Source organism: Grus americana, chromosome 1, assembly GCF_028858705.1.
Source record: "Grus americana isolate bGruAme1 chromosome 1, bGruAme1.mat, whole genome shotgun sequence".
In the NCBI taxonomy this organism is placed as follows: domain Eukaryota; kingdom Metazoa; phylum Chordata; class Aves; order Gruiformes; family Gruidae; genus Grus; species Grus americana.
The window spans coordinates 216,698,859-216,720,095 of record NC_072852.1 but is presented as its reverse complement, the minus strand read 5'-3'; positions in this window follow the sequence as shown (position 1 = coordinate 216,720,095).

Sequence of the window (21,237 nt, the reverse complement as noted above, 5' to 3'; positions counted from 1 at the left end):
GGTTGAGGCACAAAAGCAGAGGCACAAAACTGTATGGGCTGGGAGTAATTTCTTGGTAGCGTTTTAAGTTTGGGGAGATGGGACAGATTCCTTCTCTGAGTTTCCTTACACCAAGTGCAGATTTTTGGAGGCTGGTGTAGAAAAATAGTCCAACTATCTGGCTTTTGTTATGAGAAAATGCGTCTGTCTGCCTGACTGTCAATCACGGGTTTTATATCTAAACATTATTTCCTTATTCAGTCAGAGGACGGGGTGCACCAGGAAAGTGATCATCTGTAAGGGGCTGAAAGCTCGCATGACATTGAAAAAAAATCCCTTTCCCTTCCAATCTGTCAGACTGATGGACCAGAAAGGGTATCAAATCCATCAGGCCTGGCTGTATATGTTTGTAGTGATGGAACGTAAAACACATTTGGGCCTCACCTGTTGAAAAATTCAGATGAAAGTTTCCCTTCAAGACGTCTCATTTTGACAAACACCAAAACCCCGCATGGTGAAGAGACCTGAAGAAACTCCCGCTGTTACTCGGCGTGAGGATCCCAGAGCTGGGATGAGCTCCATTAAAAAACGCTGCGCTCAGAAATCCTCCTCTGTGGGACTGTGTATACTCTACCAGGAAAGCAAAGAGGCAAAGGGCTGCAAAACCGTGAGTTACGATTTTGCATGCTCGTTTGAGATACTTTGATTTTCACTAGGTGCAAAGTGAAAGTTTTGACCCCTGAACCTTGATGTACCCTAAATCAGCAGCACTTTTGTTTCTCCAGTTTGGCACTATCCGTCTCATTCAATTAAATCCACATAATCAAGCAACCCTGCACCTAAACCCAGTCTTCTGAAAATGACCTTCTTACTTCACACAGGCAAGATATGCCTGAAGGCAGCAAGCACTGATGAAGCCCTGGTCACAGAGCAGATAGCTGCAAAACCTGGTTTGACTTTAGTGGAACAAAGATGGAAGCTAAGTTTCCTACCTGCTGCTCATTCACTGATTTTGGGTAAAACAGAGTCCCTCAGTTGTCCTCTGTTCCTTGTTGGTTTTGTCTAGCTAGACTCTGTATAGCAAGGTTTCCTGTGATGCTTTTGGGACTGCCTCATGGTTGCCAGGTAGAAGGGACTGTCCCTGCCAGACCTGTGTGTCTAAGAATCTCCAAATCATCTCAAATGATAACCATGTGTAATATTTCAATACTTACTTTGGGCAGCTGTATTGAGTCCAATATTTTGAAACATCATCTGGCACAAAGGATCCACTGAGTTCTGTTTTTTTCTAAAACTGGTGGGCTTTAGCATATAAATTTCATGCTTTCCAAAGTCAGAGGGTCACTCTAAGAGGACCCATGAGTACGTGAGAAATGCACTTACACCTAACTTTTGACTTACACACCATACAGACACAGGCAGAAATTAAGTTACTCCTTTGTGGTCCATTTTTGCCCCAGTTGATGTTTAAGACAATACCTCTAGGGAGCTCTTAGGATGGGAGAAGTTGGCTGTGGCCACCTGCAGAGGTCTGTAGTTCAACCATAATCCCAGCAGATATAAAGCAGGGAAGTTGCATTGCTGCCTGTGGAGCTATAACCTGGAGACATGTACAACCAGGTCTGGTCCTGGAGCTACACCCCAGTCTGGTCCTGTTTGAACATTTTCTCCTGTCACCTTTGGAGGGTTTTATTCCAGCCTCAGCTATAAAAAGCCTATTTCATAGCAGGCGTTTGCTATAAGTTTCTTTAAAACTTCTATTTTTTAAAAAATGTAGCTAGGAGCTGCCTGCAATGCAGTCACTGGAAAGCAAGCCCAGCAGACACTGTACTTCACTGCACTTGTCCGTAGTCTGGACTGAGCCTCACTAACAGAGAGAATGTTGCTTCCACCTCCCAAGTGCTCTCCTTCTGCATCTAGGATGGTGTGAGGACCAGCCTCGTATTTCAGAGACCCAGGCTCAGCATCCCACCCTGCAACTCACTTCAAGGGTGACCTTGGCCAAAGCGCTTCATCTCAGTTCCCCTTCTGGGACAATAAAAATAAAAGCAAGGGCTGATGTCACACAGCATTCAATATCTGCAGAGGTGGGATCACAAAATTTCTCAGGAGCACGGCCCCAGTGCCCACTGTTTTAACAGTGAAAAATTTACACCTGTGTGAGGACTGGCCAAGTTGCTCTCCCTCACATCTCATTATCCCTAATCCCTGCAAATGAAGGTCCCAAGGCACTAGGTAAGGGTGGCAGGGGTTCAATTCACCTAAGGTTAGCCACCTGAAGGATGCAGAGTAGGACCCTGTAACAGCCTGGGGAACATCCAAAGCTTGGTTCATCCCATCAGCCTTCATCTTCTGCAAATGGATGGGACAGGTCCCATTCTATTGGGATGGAGAGAGGGTGCCTGCCTCTCTCCTGTGTTTGTAGAAACTTTTGGGATCTACACAGTCAACAGACCCAGTGCATGCACTCACTTGTAGAGGCTGGCTCAGTGTTAGCATGGTTTTGGCAACATTGACTGAGTGCTGGCAAGAGACTATTGCTCACATACGGTTTTGGGGCAGAAAAAAAGGGATTTAAACTGTGTGGATGTGAGTCATGATCTGAGATCAAACCTGGCCTGCTTTCCTTACCTGTTCACATGTAGCCTGGCTGGCCAATGTTGGCCAAACATGGAGCTCAGAGACAGCTAGAGTTGAGAGAGGTGCATGTGGACCCTTGTGACCAACTCAGCTGCAACCAACTCAGGAGGGCTCAGGGGGAGCTGAAAATTCATCTTCTGAATTATCAGTCACTACTCAAATCAGAGAAGGAGTCTAGCCCTTTTGGGAGGGAAACCTGGTCTTGCTATCGGGCTGTTGGTGCGTTTCTGGAAGAGGATGGCTAGGCATCATCATGCTGAGAACATCTTGACTGTTTTTGGAGCTGGGACAAGGATTAAACCAGTGTCTGCACTTAAGGCTGAGCCTTAAATTCCACCCTGTCAGTTGTTCTCAGTCTCTTTCTTGTTCGTTGTCTTGACCTGCAAGATTTTCCTGCCCTTATTTGAAGAAAAAATAGCTGCAGTGTGGAAAAATGAAGGAGGGTGAGAACAGCACCCTTCCTACAACCAGCGCGATGCCAGCTTTGCTGCATCTGCTGACATGACTCTCTTCACTTGAATGTTCGTGCGGGGCTTTGCGGTCCCTCTCCCTTCATTTCCAAAAAAGTCCTCGCTTGTCCGCAACTGTTGGTGTAAGCATTAACCACAACCGTATTAGGACCAACGGTCAGACTGAAGCTCGCAATAACACAGCTGCGTGATGACACCCTGTCTTCTGTGACAAAGGCTCCTTCCCTCATTTCGGATAATGACGATGGTTTTATTTATGAATAAGAAAATTTCCATGAGATGGAAAGCAATGAAATCAGACCAGGCTCAGCTTTCTGAGGACGCAGGAATCCACGCTAAATGGGATCCATCCCATGGCTGTTAGTGTAAATTAAGCAGTTTCTGGTTTAAGTGCCCGGAGATGCACATGCTTGTCAGATACTAATAGTTTTAGGTAAGTGACGACCCTTGTGTGACTTGAGTAAGCCCTGTCCAAACCCTTACATGTCTCAGAATCATTCAGGCCTTGATCTGACATCTACTAATTGGAATAGTCTTTCTGGCAGACTAAATATTTGCAGATTCCCTTTCCCCGGTGGTGTAGGCAAGCGCTGGAGTCTCAGCACTGACATCCTCCTGGCGCTGTGTCCTGGGTACTGTCCCCAGGGAAGGCGATGTTGGACTTGGACATTATCTGGAGCTGATTAGCATCAGATCTTCTGGCATCTGTCCCAGTCTTCCTCTCTGTCTAGTTTATGTTCTCCCTTTTTCTATTATCTTTTTTTAATTATTTTTTCAAATAAAAGGAATATTTTTTACTAGCATCAGATTTTGAGGGAGACTGAAGCACGTCAGGGGTCACTTAAAATATTCAAGGCAATGCTGATCTTGTTAATTTTTTTCAGGGCTACTTCTTTTAGCAGAGGGAGGTTATTGTGGCTTAACTGTGGCGAAGACTCCGGGGTAAGGTAACTGCCAGCCACAGTTACGGGTTGAAGTGGTCAGCTCCATGGGAAGGTGCTACTGGAATGAGACAGACATGGTTAAACTCAAAATAATTGTTTAATTCCCCATTTTTCTATAGCCTTCTTTTATAGCTTTTGCTATCTCAGCTCCCTGGATGAAAAACAGAATTAATCCATCCTTTTTTCCACCTTTTAATCTGTACTTCTTACTGTGTGTCTATGAGTTTTTCCCAATATCATAATGTAGGAAAGGCTGCACTGGGTTTGCCTCTCTGTCCTACCTCTGAGAAGATGCAGGAGCTCAGGAAAGAATGATAGAGCCTGAATACAGCAAGACCTATTTTAATTCTGCCCTCATTTTGTTCCAGGACCTTAAAAGACATTTATTTTCCATCCTCATTCAGTTGCTGGCATTTTTTACCGAGGCAGTAGACTCAGTATCTGAGGTAATGGCAGTGCTAGGTGCTGCTGTTAGAAATGTAATGGGGGATATCAAAGGTACCTTCACTCCAGGCAGGGTGGTTGCTTTCTGCCCCTATCAAGCCAGACACACAGCACAGTTTGTTCCTTATCTCTTTTCCACCGCTGCAATATTTTTCAAAACTGCATCTGAACTATTTCACGGGTTGTTAGGGGTAAAATGCAAATGCACAACATCCAAGAAGCAGTTTGAGATGGCTGCATTTCCAGTTTCTCTATCAGCTTAAGAAGTGCATGAGTGCTTCCTGGCATTTCTCTATTTAGAGATGTTAAGGGTGGCAGAAACCATCGAACCTCTAATTTGATCCCCTGCGTAGCACAGAACAGACGCTTTCACCTCAAAACTGGACTGAACCCAGTGACCTGGATTTGTTTAAAGTATTTTTTCCTGAAGGCACCCTAACAATTGGCCAACCTTTTAACCATTCCTTGATAGATCGCCCCAGGCTGTCAACCTCCCCCTTCAATTTACAAGGCTCACTTGCTCGTAACCAATGTTTTTTTGGCTTTAGCTTCCAGCTGTTGGCTCCTGCAATTTTTTTCTCTGAGTAGAACCCTTTATTGTTCCCTTGTGTTAAGCTAAAATGGTTGTGGCTCTTGTTGGAAGCATGGATGGTTTTCTCCTCTGAAATTACACTAGTTCTTACCCAATATCTATGCTCAATTAAGAGACCTCTTGGTTAACCAGCAAAAGGGGTAGGCTTGAACCAACACGGTCCAGGATTTGGCAGAAGATGTCTCCTCTTTTCCCAAAGCTATTACCCAGCAATGAAATCACAGTGGGGTTTCTTTCTCGAGAGGCAACAGCTCCAGGATCCCTACTCAGGAACATATTTCAACACATACATAGGAATCACTCTAAGCATTTTACCAAAAAAGGGGTACTTAAGCAAATCATTAAGTACTCTCTGTTGAAGGTGCTAAAATTGCAGCAAGGCTAAATCCCTGTTGTACCAGAGTAATGCTACCCAGAAAGCATGGCAGTGGGAGGAGAAGACAACCCTCGTGCTTCTCTGCACTGAGGTCCCACTTCATCAGCTAAATCTGTGCTTAAATGATGTCCCAGACAACCTGGCAATTTTGTTGATGGTCAGACAGGGGTGGGAATTGTTTATGATGGGGCTTCTGAGCACCAGGAGCCCCGTGGTTCCACCTCACAGACTGCATGGCATCCCTGTACTGGGGAGACTTTGCTCTGTCCCTCTCTCCATCCTCCCTCTCAGCTGCACTTCAAGTGTCGTCCAAAGCTTACTGAAGTGAAAAATGTTTTTCCATCGACTTCAACGGGCTTCAGCTGAGGCTCCCAGCGTGTGCATGTGTCTCTCACTTCCAAACACGGCTACCCGAGTTCAGACACGGCGTGTCTGAAGGCTCCTGGCATCCACGTCCTGCAGTTTTCCTTCTCAGCTCTGAGCCACGTGGCCAAGGACTTCACGCCTTGAGTATGGGCCATTGCCTGGCTGGATGTGTGGCTCCTTCCAAATTGCCAGTGTTAGCACCTTGTCCGTGTGCAGCTTCAGCCCTGTCTGGCGTGGCTGGTGTTTCTGGGGGCCCACCTACAGCTCTGTACCCCCTCCCTCTTGTCATGCACACATAGACACACATATGTGTACGCAGAGCCATGTGCATTCCCTGGCTTTGTTTCAACAAGGAGAAAATAAAAAAGTGGGAAACTCTGGTCTAATCTGCAGGGACAGGATTCCTGAATTAATAAGTCACCAACATCTAATTCAACTCCCTGTCCTCAACAGCAAGCGTAATGATTCCCTCTTTGCCTCTAACAAAAGCAATAAAAAGAAAAAAATTAAAATATAAAATTCCTGAACAATGCTTTTCCTTTTTTTTTTTTTTTTCCTGCTAACATCAGTAAGTGGGGGTACTTCCACAATCTTGAAATTAAAACAATCCAGACAAACAATATGTCGAGCTCTGTCCTGCTTCCTGCTGCAATTATTCCTAATGTTTGGCCTCAGATCAGAGGCAGCAGCAATCTCTATAAATACGACAGCAGAGCGGAGAGCTATTTCCAACAGAAACGCCTCCCGAATCATGTCAGGAATTTATGAGGCTGAGAACGGGCCAAGATTGAAATATGTTCTGGATCAAATGGCATTGCATAGGTGGCTCTGATCAGCTTGGCAGTGGTGGGATGAAGGAGGAATCCTCCAGATGGAGGAGTGGAGGGATATTTATTGATTTAAAAAAATAATAAATTAAAGCTGAGAGTGACAAGGAAAGGCATTGGTATTTTAAAACTCAAGCTCTGCCAGACAGGCCCAGCAAGGAAAAGGCTTTAACAAGTCTAGATTCCTCTGCATATTGTGTGTGTGTGTTATACTTACTCTTAAATATCCCTGGACCACTTTGTGCCTGGTACGTAGAAAGAAACAATCCCTATACCACTACCTTTTCCCCTAAACCCCGTCTTCCTGGGGGTATGCTTGCAGATTTGGGGCCCCCCTCATTGGAGACCATGTGGAGATGGTGTCATCTGGTAGGTTTTATTCAATGCCTGCCTCCCATCAAACAATCCTTAGACCAGGATTTTCCAGGGGCAAACTCCTGGTTTGCACCTTAATAGGAATTTTGGGCAGGAACAGCAAATATGGTGCCCCGTTTTGTGAGTCTCAGCCAGACTCCATGAACACCAGGCTGCTTTTGAAGGACCTGTGACATTCCCAAAGGTCCCAATTAACATTTTGCACTGAAACCGCTCCCAGATGTCAAACTCAATGAGCAATATTGTATGTAGATCAAGGTGGTATCACGTGGTTGACCAAGCACTTGATCCCATGCACACACCGGGAGTAGGGGGGACATGGAAAGCTCATGCACTATGTGAACATTTGGATCAATTTGCTAATTGTCATGGCAAATTAGCATTTGGGGTGGTGCCAACTACACTGTTTCTATAGTCAGTGGAGGGAGACTGGCAATGCAAGAGGATAGTTTATTCACTGTTGTTCAGTTATTGAAGATGAGCTGTTGAGGGAACATGGGGAACAGTTTTTGTATAGGTGCCAGCCTTGGGAGGCAATGCCCATCCTTGGCTTCTGATTCATACGCCAGCTCAGGGATGGGATATAAACTCTATTTTCCATACTGTCCATGCTGATGATAATATGTATGATGAGGGGAGCAGAAGGAAAAGGGAGAAGTTATTTTTGAATTAATGAGGATATCCTATAGAGCCATTGGGAACTGCCTGTATACTGCTGGGGTGAGCATGGCTTAGAGCTGGCATGTACGACAGAAGGAGAGAAGTAGCAGAGAAGAATATGTCAGTTAAAGTAGCCCTTATCTCAGGGCCAAATCCTCCTTCAGCTTCAGCAGGAGTTCCTGAAGATGAAATGTGAATCTGGTATCTACGCATTCGAATCCAACAAAACTGTACCCTAAACTCACACATGTCAGAAGCTGGGAGGGTATTGCAAAGAAAAGAGGAGTCATCACATGCGTTTTAAAATATTTTTTCAAACATTTGTTTCTGACTACATCTGGGTAGGGGACACTTTCTGTGACCTTGTCTAATGTAGTCATTCTTTTATCATTACTTTTGTAAGGACAAGAAATGGGTAGAGATGACTTTTTAAAGTGTCTCTCCCCAGCTTGTGAAGCTTTAATTCAGTTCTGCTGCGGAGGCAGATGAAGTCATTTTAAGGGCAAGATGTTGCCCCGACTCACACCTACACAGCCTGCAGGGTTGTGCTGTATCCTCGTGTCTTCTCCAGCCCCTCTGCATGTAAGCTGCAAATATTTAGATTTCTTGGCTCTCCCTTGCCAATGTGTAACTTAAACTCTCATCTGTGTGACCCTTGACTTTTGCCTCAAACCTTACAACTTGTATATCATTACTGAGTTCCTGCCCCATCATTCCTGGGCCTCCTTTGGACTTTTCCATCAGCTTCACTGGAGGTGGAGTTCCCATCTTTTTCCAATATTCTTCCACCCAGCGCTCTCATTCCTGGGGCTGATCCATAATGCGTAATGTTCCTCTTCATGTTCCTGCCAGGTAGGTCTTTATTAGTTTTGGTCTACGTGTTGGATCATTGTTTGGATCATTGCGCGACCAAGTCCTGGACAATAACAGGATTCTGTGCATTCGCTAGTGTTTCCGTCATCGTTTCCAGGACTGAAATTTCCCCAATTAAAATGAAGTAAGAAGAAAAGAAAAGAAAAAGAAACACAGACCATCCGCTGCTACCCTTCACTTGCGAAAACCATCTCACCAGTGAAACAATGCTCCCAAAATTTGGCTTTAGATATTACAGTCCAAGTGCAATAGCTTTTGTCACCTTTGACAGGTTTTTATTGCTGTTTCCTTCAACACTGGTCAATATTTGCATAATAAAGTTTCTCTGATGCTGGAATGCAGCCATGTCTTTGGAAACAAGCCCTGGCTCTGTCGGGAATGCCTCCTAGAATGAAAGAAATATCTGAATTTCCTTAATTTGTGCAGGGATTTCCCTTTCAGTAGCTTGGCTGGCCCTGATGGAATTATAGCTAAAGGAGACATTGTGCCCTGTTATTTTCTTCTTTCTTTTCTTGCTTCAGAGGTCAAGATTGTATAAGCTGCAGCTCTGCTAAACTGGAGGAAAATCTTCTGATAATCACTGTAAAGGCACAATAGAAGAGGCAGCTGGGTTTTTGCAGGGGAAGCAGCTGTGGGATCTGTTTTGAATGGGTAGGATTTGGGAAAATTCCTAAAGGCTGGGAATACGTGTGGCATTTCTAAAGTGCAACATACCTGACAGACAGAGAGCTAACATCAATGTTTATTACAGCAATAACACCCACGGCCTCTGAGACCTGGATGCTGTACAGAAGGGAGACATTCAGGGGCTTGTAAGCCTCCTGGGATATGTTTTGGATGCTAGTTGAAATCCAGCCTGGTTTGGCAGTGGTGAAAAACTGCCACCTCCTCACTGCCTGGAGTCAGTAAGTAGACATGTGTCCATCTTTTATAAAAGCCACAAGTTGCCTCCTGTGATCTCCATGTCAGCAGAGAGGTGGGTGCTGAAGGACCTGCCTCTTCTTTCAGACTCACTGAAAGAGAGACACTTCCCTTCCATGTTATTTCTGAAGACCTATAAAGCCTCTCATGTTGCTTAACCGAGGCATGCCACTTCCACCCTTGCAGATGAACTGGTATCTCAGCTGGCAAGCCTGCCTTGTTTGTCTTACTTGACCTGGGATCTCCAGAGCAACTTCATGCAATGATGTCTGAAGATAAAATATGGGGACAGATATCTCCTTTGAGGTCGGCCAGATGCAAGGTTTGAGGAATCTTCTCCCAGCACCTACAGAAATGGGAGAGCAGTGTCATACTCTCAGGGATGAAGGAAAATGCTCACGAGGTTGCCTGGCTGGGAGATGAGTTGTTGGCCTTCACACCTCCACAGGCTGGCTCTTCCAGGCCAACAGCAAGGCCATTGTGTCAAGAGATACAAATTCCTCAAGCCAAAGCCAGGATGGCTTTTTCAGTAGTGGCCTTTCAGTCACTGAGCAAACAGAGCCCAAAGTGTGTCTGTGATTTTATATTAAGTCATTGCCTGAGGAACCTACTTACCTCTTCCTACACAGTCAAGCCACTCATATTCCTATAGATCACATCCAGGCTATCGAACAGATTTAGGCAACAAGCATTTTGGCACAAGATCCTTTTGCATAAATACAGCATATCCGTGCTCATGCTGCATGGGGACCTAGAGGTTTGTTGTAATATCTGCAGCAATGTCAAGATATGCCTGGAATGTCAAACCCATGCATTTTGGATTAAAGACAAGCTGGGTTTTCTTTCTCAAAGAGCAGTCCACATCTGCCGCCCCTTTGTGGAGATGCAACCCATCATCTGTGAGCAGCTGGATGCCGGGGCTTAAACAACCCAGTTATGGCACCCAAACGCATTGCCACATGTTGGATGAGATATAGTAACTATCCCAGTGCATATTCTCCATGCAAGGCAAGCAGAAGTTGGACACTTCTGCATGGTAAGTTGAGTTGATGTGAATGACCTCACAGTTGGCTGCCATGGCTTACCTTGCATTTGATAACCCTATTAAATTGCTCTGTTGTGCTGTGGACTTAACCAGGGGTATTTATGGAGACTTGTTGGGTTTTGAGTGTTGCCATATGTCTTACCAAAGGAAGATTTCTGAGCCACGATTTTCATCACACTAAGGTGAGCTGGTAAGTCAGTCAGATGTATGTATATCTCGCAAACTATTTCCAATGTCTGCACTGGCAAAAGTCTTTCTTGCTTTCTAAGAGCATGGTTCCTCTAAATCCACAACGATTTCCTCTGTAGTGCTAAACCAAAGTGGGTTGTGCTCCCCTCTCGCCTTTAAGTCCAGCCGCGCAGCCTGGTTTGTATCGCCACACACAGCTTGGGGTTGCCAGCAGACTGCCTGGTCCACAGCACATGGCATTTGGCCTTCAGCCTCCTCTGGGTCCTGTGTGATGCCCCATGGCCCTAGTTCATAGTCATTATTGGAGGAGGGATGGGGGGGTTCAGTTCAAAGTGTCTGAAATATTAAGTGGGCTGTGCTGCAGCCTGCCAGAGCAATGTTTTTATAGTAAGAAACTGAGGGTAGGTGTTACGAGCTCTGAGATGTGGCATAAAGACTTGTGGGGGTGTTTGAAGGTGCAAAGCCTGCCGGGAATAGCATTGAAGGACTGCGCGGGGCAGAGGGAGCCAAAAGCTCATCAGCAACACCTACTCTACTAAATAAAGCTGTCCAGGGCCGGTTCGCTGGCCCTGAGGCCAAGTGTCACAGCATGGCTTGAGTCCAAACACCTCGGCTCTCCTCTGCCTGAGAGCAGGGTTTGGGAGTGAGCTAACGGCAAAGCAGCGTGGACCACTGGTGCTCCAAGACTTGAGCTTGCACCCTGGACCTCTCTTATTTAGGTGGTGAGGATGTCCCCTGAGATCCCAAGAATGATTTCAGGGATCCTTAAACCAGCTCCTCTATAGTTTAGAAGCAGCAAGGACCTTCTTATGGGGACTGCTAAGGACTTTGGATTGTATTTTATAACACAGTCTGAAATTAGATGGTTGCCCAGCCCTCATTCATCAAACACAACAGCAGTAGCACTGTCCACCTTCATGTACAAGGACACTCCAGTAGAGAAGACCACCACGTCTTCTGGTTGCCCTTTCCACAGGCCACTCACATAGGCAGGACCTTTACTAAACAAGGCTATTCTTAAAAAGTGTAATTTCACATGGGAGTAGCAGACTTAGCACTTCCCAGATGATGAGAAAACAGTCACTGGTCTCCTGCCACTAAAATGAGGTGGGCCCACTTGCTTGGAGGTATGTGTCTGTCTCTCATTACTATTATATCTGAATGATCCTCGAGCTGATAGGAAAGTAAAAACGTTATCTTGCAGGTAAGGGGGAAAAAAGGGAAATATGGATGAAATATCAAAAGAGAACACCACACCAAAAATCTATGCCTTTCATGTGAACCGTGTCCACACCAGTGACAAGGGTCACCTTGCTAAAGAAATTCAAATTTTGTACCATGTAACTCAATAGTTTTGTACAACGTTATAACATACCAGTTATATCTTCTCAGCATCTTCCTGCATATGTTATGCAAAAGTTGGCTAATACATCCCAAATGTCCCAGATGGTTTACGACCAAATACACATTAGCCTGGCTAGCAATCACTCAGAAAAAGGCTTGTTAGGCAGCTCTTTGCCATTAATTTTTTTTTGCTCAGACATTAAACAGCCTCGTCCACCTAGATCATAAAATGTCTTCCTAACCCTGCAGACTGTTAAAAGCGTGCCTGCAGACATTTACTGTCACATCTGGAAAAGCCTGGGCTATCATAATGACTTCAATACAGATTTCATCAGAAGACACATGGAAATTAAGCTGGATTCACCAAATCCCTTGCAAGCCATTCCACACTAAGCACATAAGAGCTGACTCCCTCTGTTTTGGGATCTGCACAAGCTGGTGGTGCTCAGCTTGGTTTGCAGGTGAGTCTCCAGAACTAGTGTTGGATCAAGCTGCCAGAGTAGAGTTATGCAACTTTCCCTATTCCAGAGATCCTGTCCCCAACTCTGGCTCTGCACATTTTGGATTCCTGAATGCCCCTGGGACCCTGCTGCATGATTCCTTCCCTGATACTTGCCAGCGTGATAAAGTTGCATTTCCTTCTCTGGAGAGAAAACTTTGCAGGAACCCCAGGCTTGACTATGACTTATTTAAGCGGTTTAGGCCAGGACACAGTCCCAATGTTTGTTGCAGTGCTAGTAGGGCTTGGCTGCTCCCTAATTTCCTATGAGCTGAGATGCCTACTAGCTCATCCTCTTGTTTTCTTGTTGTCTCCACTCCGTGGTGTGGCGTAAAGGGTGCAGTGAATTGCCCATGGTCTGATATAATGATATGGTTTAATGGGGGGTCCAGAAACTCACTACTGCCCATCTCATGGGTTGCTCTGCCACTAGCTGTGGCTGGAGAAGAGCAGACCCAGAAGAGCCCTTGGCCTGCAATTGTGCTGCTCCAGCTGATGGAGCACAGATCAGCTGGAAGGTGTCCATACGCTTTGCAATGCTATCTTCAAATGATCGAGGTAGCAGAATTATATTTTCCTTGGAAATGTCTCAATACCCTCCTGGGGCTGGAAACCTGTGGTTCCGGGGACTTTGCGTACAAAAAGGCTGTTTCCACACAGATAAGTGAGTACAATATGTAATTTTGCAAAACATAGACACAGAAAAATGTTTCTTCTTAAAAAAAAAAAAAAGCCTTCAAGGTCAGAAGTATTGGAAATCTTGCTGAGAAAAAGTCTTTTCTCTTGGTGAACATAGACAGGTTTTTACTCCCAAGTTTGATTTCAAGCCAGGAAGGACAAAAGTCCTTTTCATGAAACTTTAAAAAACTGGGAAAGAAATACGGAGTTTACAAATTCCTTTCAATGCTCCTCCTTATTTTACCATCATTACTGGAAACCCACTGGACCTGAAACCTTTCTGGCTTGAAAACCAATCAGGTGACATTTTAAAATACAGCCTTGAGAAGCAATCAGTGACTTCATTCCCTTCTTTTCCTTGATTGTTGCACTTTCTTTTCTCCCAACCCTCTGCCTTTCAGCCCACCCTTAAACTGACTACCTGCTTTTTTTGTGCACACAAAGGACCCAGACTTCCCACTCATTTCTACAACCAGGTCACAATTGACTGCATATGCTTAAAAAAACCCTCCACACAGGCTATGCAAGGAACCCCACCTTGAGCCAACCAACACTCCTGATTCTCTTTGCAGATCCTTTCCCAGGGATGCAAAGCAATGAAGAAGTGGGTGTCAGTGACCCCATGCACACTCTTGTGCACCCTTTTTGCTGTCCAGTCAGGCTGCAGGCTGTGAGCTGGGCCAAGAAAAGTTCTGTATCTCCTAATCTCCCTTCTCCTGGTGGGGAGTTCGGCCAGCTCTTGGAGAAGAGGGCACATTTCTTCAGCCTGCTCTAGAAAAGGTTACAACATCTGTTTGCCAGGGAGGAAGAAAGCCACAATACAAGGATCCCATCTATTTTCCATCTTGCCATGAAGCCAGAACAGCCAGTTGGTTTTTCATTTCCCCAGATGCTTGTGAAGCTCAGGTCCTCACCCTCCTATCCATGCACCAGGAATGGAGGGTGCTGGACACTGGTGAGGTTTGGTGGTGCCATGAAGATCACAGTGACTCCTTCTCCTTGCAATCAAAAAGCTGCAAGGGCTTATTTCTGAGGAGGGATAAAAAGAGAGGTCTACAACATGTGTGTTGCTTGACTACTGGCTACAGCTGTAGCAGGATCTCCCTCTTATGCCTCTTTATGCATCCTTGAGGATTCTGAGGGTGATATAGATACATAAGAGGATGTCCTGGAAGGAGATCTGGGAGAGATGAAGAGGGATCTCTTTCAGTATAAGAGCCTTCTCTTGTAGAAGAAGGACAAGGGGACACCAAATGAAGTTGTTAGGAGCCAAGTTCACAACAAACAGGGGAGTTAGCTCTTCAGCCAACAGACAAGTGAAATGCAGGACTCTGCTGGCATATGAGAAGGTGACAAGAACTCAAGACAAGAATGTACGATTTCAGGAAAGGAAAACCAAAGGGTTACGAAATGCTCTAAGCCTCCAAGGCTATGTCTGTATTAAAGAGCCAGCTAGAGCCAGAGCAATGGCACCAACTCTTTTCCACGATCATCCAGACTGCTTAAATCTTAGCTTACTCCCCATCATGTCTGAAGGCCCACACTAGCTAGTGAGTCCAGACAACATCCAGGCATGGTCATCCTAGAAAAAGGCAAGGATCATTCACAAAACTCAGTGGGGGTGAAGTCATCTGTTTGGGGGATAAAAACCATCTGGTTGCAAGTTCTGCTGTGCCACTTGCCACGGGCAGCCAGCGAACAGGCTCCAGCCTGGTTTATTTACTACTCAAACGCAGCCAAAGATGCAGGTATCTCAGGGCTGCACGCAGGCGCCTGAGTCCAAGAAAGAAGTGTGATTTCCAACACGTCTCTCTTTGGCAGTGCCTGTTGGCTGGGCTGAGGCATTACCCTGTGAAGCACCTCAGGCTGCTGTGATGCTGAGATGCCAGTAGTCCTCATTTAGGCATGTCCATCTGGCCATGCCCCATCTTCTAGCAGGGCTGTGTCTTCACTAGACCCTTCCCCATCCCTCTGACCCAGGGAATTTTGAAAAACAAGTACAATGTAAGCTGGGATGGGTACCAGAAGAAGCATGGCACCCATGGCAGGAACACAATGTCCCATTAGTAACTCGCGCCTTCCATGAGCAGCAGACCTGTTCTGGTTGAAACAGTTTGTCTGATAGGGTTTCTGCAAGTGAGAATAATGTGGTCCATCTGGTAGCTCCAGACTTGGGATTTAAGCCCAGCGGTTTGGTCAAAGTCCAAACAGAAAGTTCAGCCGTAGCTGAGACACCATATTTAAAGGATAATACGGTTTTCCACTCTCAAGCACACTCTTATGAAATCCTGGTTATAACCGAGCACAAAGGAGAGCAGGAAAATGAAGTGGTGTTTCATAGAGAAATGCCTTTCTTTGACTTATTATGCCCATAGATTTAGCATGTTTCAAAGGCAATTTAGCCAGAATAGAGACAGGAACTCGGCTCCAAGAGTTCAGGATTATTATCACTAAATTAATTTACCTAGCTCTACGAGGAGTACACCTACCTCGTTTTTCCCTCTAAGTGTACCAGGTATAATTGGTCATTTAGGAGACTAATGCTGAACTACCCTGGTAGTGTGCTGCCTTTATCAGAGAAGTTCTGGGCTGCTTTGCAAGAGGATGAAACAGGTCCCTGATCCAAATTTCTAACCATTTCTTGCAGAGGGAGTCCAGGATGAACTAGCTCAGCAACAGAGTTGGCATATCTAGGCAGATGGGAGATCTCCCACCTTTAATGCTCTTGAAACCTCAACCTGCTGCCAAAGTTTGTTGGAACTGAACACTGAGAGCAGAAAGCATCTGAAAGGACAGAGGATGCACATGCAGACATTCATGAAGGCAGAAGAAAAATGTTGCAAAAGGCTTATATCCTTAGCAAATCAGGGTCCCAACTGCAGTCCCGCCAGCTTACCAGAACTTGCCATCTCTCCTACAGCTCTTAGCTCTGATAGACAAACTCTGGCCAAGTTTACTAGGCAATTCAGGACATTGCCACTCCCAAGTGTTCATTCCTTTCCTAACCCTCTGCCAGGAATAGCTAACCCTGTGAGAGGAGCAAAAGATGTTCACCAGGTTCTCAAATGCCTAATCAGAGGTCCACATATGGATTGTCACTCCTTGGATTCATTTGCCCCAGGAGCAGATCTGTCAGCCTTTCTGAGAAAGTTAAATTCATTTCCAAAAAAAAGCACAAATGCTGTTTCCTATTTCCCCTCACACTGCACGGTCCTTCCCTTCCATTGCCATGGTGGATGGACATCTATTCCCACCTCCTTCCCTCCTGAGCATCCAACCTGTGGGCTGCATACATCACAACTTCAGATGCCTCTGGAGGCCCCTTAGATCCCTGTAAAGCACTGTAGGCTCCAGCGGAGCTTGTGAGCTGTCAATACCTTGTACAGGATATTCAGCACCTCAGCTTCAAGTGACTTGCCCATGATGTAAGAGAGAGCTTAGACCATTATCACCCAGATCCTCGTCTGTTCTGCAACAAGAGGTCCATCTTTCCTCTTGTTTAATCATGCAAACAATGTGGGAATATAAAGGATATGAAAAAAATATGGCGTAAAATACAACTGTATTTTTACAAAATGTTCTTGTAGCTAATATAATACACAGTCCAATGCACTTTACAAGGCAGGCCCTCTAAAACCTGCTACCAAACACCAGAATTCGTATGTTCAGCTGGTATAAATCATTGCTGCTGATTTACACCAGCTGAGAAGTAGGTCACAATTGCCTAATTAAATAGCTTCTCTTTGAGCAAAAAGCTATACTTTTAAAAAGTGTAATTGGACTTTACTTTATATAGCCCATTGATGGAAAGAGAGAGAAAGCGAGAAAGAAAATGAGAAAGAAAGCAAAATGAAAAGAGAGAAAGAGCAAGAGAGAGCAGAAGAAAGAAAGGAAAGAGAAAGAATGAAAGAAGGATAGGGAAAGAGAAAGAAAAAGAAAGAAGAAGAAGAAATATTTTTTTTATATTTATTTTGGGACCTCCTTTCCTTTCATTGGGAAAGAATGGGAAAGTTTGGGAAGCCCAGACTAAATCACTCACAATGATAACAGGGTGATACCGAGAGCAGTAAAACTAATTTATTGGGCTGAGTTTATCTGATTCCAGGGAAAGTGAGTACTGCTGAGTGCAGCTCTGACTGTGCTTGCGCCTGACAAGATACACAGTTCAGATGCAAAATTACATTAAGCAGATGTAGCCCATTAAGAAGCTGAGTCTGAAAATGTATTTTATTCTGTCAAGGCAAATTCTAGTTGAAAACTTTGGGTCTTTAAAAAAAAAAAAAAAACCAACCAACAAACCTGCAAGATGATGTTCTATTTTGGGTTTTATTGCTTTAATCTTTTTTGTGTCAGTCCTAGTTACAGGGTGATGATAAATATAAACCTACCTCCACTGGATTTCTAACATAACATAACTACATTACCTAGCCCCAGCTAGAGCAGTGAAAAGTCCTTTAGCATGAAACCCAGCAGAACCAGTCCTGGATTCAATTATAATCCAGAATTAGGTGAGGCTGGTCAGATCTCAGAGGCAAACCAGATAAAACACAAATCATATGTTCCTACCCCAGACCAGGCTAAAAGGCTGAATTACAGAGGCAATACACCCAGTTCGTGCCTTCCTCGCACCCAACCATCATGAAGACCACGCTGGGTTAGCTCAGATGTAGGTGTCTTCATCGCCGTTACCTGAAGCTTCGTGAGATGATTCTCACCCCAGGTGCCTCTCTGCATGAAAGCACCTGAAAAAAACATGGGATCAGGTACAGAAGGAAAACTTGGATGGGATTTGAGATCTGTGGAGTTGCATTTGGTTGTGCTAGGAGAAGGTGGAAGTTTTATTTAATAAGAGCTGTGGTGAATTCCCATAGCCATTCCTTTATATCTACCCTAGTTATACACCACATTAGTTGTAAAGCTGGGAAGGATCAATTGCTCAGGGCTAAAGAGGGATAAAACATACAAGAATATATTAGTCACTGAGGCACTCAATTCTCACCATTGAATTTAGGTGCCTAAAAGGCACTTTGGAGCACCTTCCCCTCAAGTGCTGAATATTTTACTTTGAGGTATTTCAGCTCATTCTCCATGATTCCTTTATTCTCATATATTTCATCCAGTCCACGCACCATTGAGAGATGTGTTCAAAAGTACTAGCAGGATATAAGCAACAAGAAAGAAGGTCAATCTCATTAGACTGGCCAAGATCATTTTGAAGAGAAAAAAGGATGATGTTGAAAGGATGATCGGTGTATTTCTATGCAGGAAGGTCTCTCAGCTTATCTAAGTCTCTAAAGGTAAGCCAGGGCACTTACACTATTAACCAGACTACACAGAGTAATGGAAAATATTTTGCAAGGAGAAATCCTCTACCAGCAATTCAGTCTTCATGTAAAACACAGCTATTGCATGGCATTCATTTTGTTCTTTGAAGTTTCTTTGTTTATATTTTATTATCTGGCATAGCCTCTTTAATGGTTGGGGGAAAAAAAAGTTACTTTGTACCAGAGCAATTAACAATACGAGTCAAGTTCAGGGGCCTTGAGTCTGACGTTCGGTTGCAACCGCAAAGTGGACAGTGAGCTAGAGTGGTTTGATTTTCTTTATAAACTGCACAAAAAGTAACTTTTTAAATTTCCTTGGAATTATGTGCAAACCCCAAGCTGAAAATGTTCCCTCTAATGGAGAGAAGAGGGAAAAGTAAATCTAACCTGCTACATTTACATGTGTACAATGCTTGATTTCATGCATTGAGTTTCATTGTTTTATTTGGAAGTGTCTTTAAGCAATTTGTGTAAAATAATAGATGCCAGCTGTAATCATTTTGTGTAAAATAATAGATGCCAGCTGTAATCATTTTGGGCATAGGAGTTACATAGGATCATGCTCTGATGCTAATAGTCCAGCTATGCTTAACAGCTAATTAGCTTGGTTTATAACAAGACCAAACATCAAAATAGAAGGACCTCTACCACAAGCATCAGGCTAAGGATAATTCTCATCTGACATCTGCTCTGTGGATGCCTACATGAAAAGGGTCACACTAACTCCCAATGGACACAGTTCATCTTATCCAGATCCCCTCTTTGGAGGCACGCCAGGTTTCTAGCACTCTAGAAATATCTTTATTGACAGCGCAGGGAGCTGAGGACAGCTTGCTCCATGACCTGTGCAATGTCACAGGAGGTGAATTCCTCCCGGGGCAATTCATTCAACAACTTGGGACTTTTCCCTAAGGTCCTCTCTAAATCAGAAGCCCCTGTTGGTGATTTAGGGCTGTAAGGACCAGATCTGGAGGTCCGACCTGGCATCAGTGGCAATTACGAGGCAGGATCAGCCCCATGGCTTTGTAGAGCTCGTTTTTGAGTGTCACCCAGTTTGCTGCTCCATGGTGGACCTGGAAGAGCCCTTGGGATCAGTGCTGTGGAGGGAAGAAAGTGTCCTTGAGTGCTTGCATGACCAGATGCAGGGGTGCAATTCAATTGCTTAAACATCAGCGCTATTTGAAATGCCCTTGGGTGTCCCCTTGATGTTCCTCTGGTGCCCTGGTGGGCAGGGGACTCCTGGGGGGACAAGGTCACTCTGAAGTCCTGTGCAAAGCCTCAAATGGCACCAGATGCTTCTCTGCGGACTGCTGAGAGGAGCTCTACGTCCAGCGGAGGAAGAGTTATGTGTGGGGGGGGTCAGGGTGAGCTGGGAAGTTGCGACTGCCTTAAATCAACCAATTCTTTGCAACTGTCAGCTCGACGCTTTTATGTCACGCCGAGGGCTGCTCCTCAAGCGTGGGTATACGGTGAGTTGCTAGACACCATTTCCCACTTTCCCCAAATGCAAAGATAGTTCCAGCTCGCACCCCCCGCCCCCCACAGCTTGCACGCTGCCTGCAGCGAGGAAGGAAGCACCTGCAGAGGTGAGCACCGAGGTGGTATTTTAATCTGTCCAAGCCAGATGAGGAGAGCAGCCCTGGACAGAGCAGGAGTTTAGAAAAGAAAACAGTTTTCCTGCCTGAGCCTGGCCCTGGTCAACATGTGCAGCACTTTGTAAAATTAATTGCATATTGATCAGGTAGCGGAGTGGAAAGTAGCTGCAGGTGGTGCGTGTTTTCTGTGTCTGCACGCAGCAGAGGAAGGTCTGGATCTTCCTTTGCATGATCAACTTGGAGGACATTTGATTTGAGATATGCCCACCGGTTGGTTTTCTTTGGTGATGCAGTGGCTGCTATTTAATAACTTTTATAATGACCCATATTATAGTATCTCATCCTAAATTTCAAGCTATTTTCCTAAATATTTAGGATAATAAATGATCCTGAACAGCTTGAAATTTAGCATAAGAAACAATGGGGAAGGAAGGAAGGAAGGAAGCCCCCTAGAATGATGGACTTAAAAAATCTCTCTTTCCTTTGAAATTCAGTATGAACTTTGAGAAAGCAGCCGATCCTCGAGGATGTTGAAGTTGAGCTGTCACACACCCCTGGAGCTTCAGACAAACTGGGGCTGCGAGCACCCAACTTTACCGGTTTTTATTTTATAGTCCCACCTTGGCTCCAGCCCAGGTTCATCGTTCACCGCCACTGAGCAACGCTACAGACCCGATCCCAGACTGAGTGAATTTGGGGCCCAGCGTTAGAAAAACTGAAAGAAACGCAGGTCTCCGTCTTTAAAAGCCCGTGCTGGTTAGCAGTTACCACTTAGAGAGATCTCAGATATCGATAACTGACCTTCACAGCATCCAGCTCCCCAAGGCTTCCAGCGCTTTGGCCCTGACCCAGAAAAACACTTACACACATGTTCAGCCTTAAGCGTGTGAGCCATCCCCGTTTGAGTTGTCGCCGCGTTGTACGAGGGGGCAGACTCTCAAAGTAACTCAACCCACGGCAGTTTTTAGGTCTGAAGCTCGTCCCCGCGTACACGGCAGCACGAGAGTCCCAGCACAGTGTTACGGATCCAGTGGCTTTCTCGTAAGCTCTGCAGCCTTTGCAGCATCCCAGCTCCCCGGGGTTGTGCAATTACACG